Source organism: Camelina sativa, chromosome 13 (assembly GCF_000633955.1).
Source record: "Camelina sativa cultivar DH55 chromosome 13, Cs, whole genome shotgun sequence".
In the NCBI taxonomy this organism is placed as follows: domain Eukaryota; kingdom Viridiplantae; phylum Streptophyta; class Magnoliopsida; order Brassicales; family Brassicaceae; genus Camelina; species Camelina sativa.
Window position 1 is genome coordinate 24100015 of NC_025697.1, and position 1680 is coordinate 24101694.

At 40.4% G+C, this 1680-nt stretch overlaps 1 pseudogene; it reads right to left on the reverse strand.

Moving 5' to 3' along the window:
• The window catches only part of LOC104738584, a 17703-nt pseudogene extending 16540 nt beyond the window's left edge, over positions 1–1163 (reverse strand).

Here is a 1680-nt window from a genome sequence, read left to right on the forward strand (position 1 = left end):
GGCCATACGGCCCATGTACGGTCCATGTTATGTGTCATGGCCTTTAGGCCCATTAGTCCATTAGCTTATTCTTATGTTGTTTTGGGCTTTAGCCTTTGTACTCCCTATATATATGTAACCTCCATTCGATTATGATTAATAAGAACAAGAGATTTAATCCTTCAACTCTCTAGTTTCATAACAAGGACAACTATTTAATGGCAGGAAGGTTACCTTATTAAATTCATCTGTTGGAGAAACACGGTGAAATGCATGTAGAGAATGTGGTAAATCAAGAGGTGCAATAGGATCACAAGAACCACCTTCTTTATGAGTTTTCATCCTCATAAGTATGTGCCAACTTGAAGCAGAAATGTATCCAACAGTTGTAGTTAGTCACCAAAAGTAAAGACTAGCTAAAACTGTGGACACAGACAGAGAGACTGATAGATGTTGTTACATTACTTGTAAATCTTCATCTCTTTTGCCTTCAACACTTGATCTAAAAACGACTCCACTGCATTCCTATCTGTTCCTGGATTTTTCTTTCCCTGTAGAAAAGCAAAGCGCAGGTATTGAAAAACATAGCCAGCCCAAAGTAACTGAGAAGGAAGGTGAGGAGTGTGTAAGTTGTAACCCACCCATCCAAAAGCAAAGGGAAGGTTATTTCCTGTACCCAAAGGTACAGTGGCAATTGGAGGAGGGTGCAATAGTTTAAGGTCACATACGACCCCAAGGAGCCAGCCAGCAGTGCCATCACCTCCTGCAACCTTAAATTACATGATTAACGATGGGATGAATGACAAGATATGTTTCTGGTTTTACTAAAAATAAATAAATATTATTACAATGATTTTTAATTTCTCCCGAATTTGACGAGCGAAGTCATCATCCTTGAGCTTCTCCAGGTTAAGATAGATTCTGCGGAGCACTTTATCGGGAGTCTCTTGGCCAAGATCAAAGAGCTAATTGTGATTGAGAAGAGATCGGTAGGTGAGAATGAGTTCGCCACCCAACTAACCACCGCTTTTGGAGTTGATGAAGACAAGGATGGGGCTCGCAGGTGGTTGAAAGGTGGGGAGAGCCTCCTCCTCCTCCTCCTCCTCCTCCGCTTCCTGCGGCAGGACGTACGTAGGGATGTAGAACTCCTTGAGAAAATCTGATAAAGTATTGTATCTATCCATATGGATTTTAGAAAGAGCGTGGAAGAAGAACGAAGAAGATGATGATTGTTCAAATTCAAGTTCAAGAGAAAGGAATCAGGATATGAGAAAGTGAACTTTTAAACTAATTATAATATACTTTTCTTCCTTTAAAATATATATAAGAGAAAACAAAACATAGAAGCAGAAGCGGAAGAAAGATTCATCCCAAGGAAATGCTCCACACGTGCGAGATTCTTACCAGCCACGGCGGCCGCGGACCAGTTGGCCCCTTTTTCTGACGCGGACTCAGTCAGTCATGATTCATTATCTTCAATGGGAGTATATAGCTTGTTTTTTTTTTTAACTCGTGAATTGATTAAGAAAAGAAACTAGAGTGTTACAAAAACAACCAAGGAATTAAACAGATCATAGAAACAAAATAAACCAGGAAACAGTCCCGCAACTTAGTAACTTCTGCATCGTTCCTCTTCAATCCTGAGGAACGATGCAGAAGTTTAGGGTTTAGGGTTTAGGGTTTAGGGTTTAGGGTTTAGGG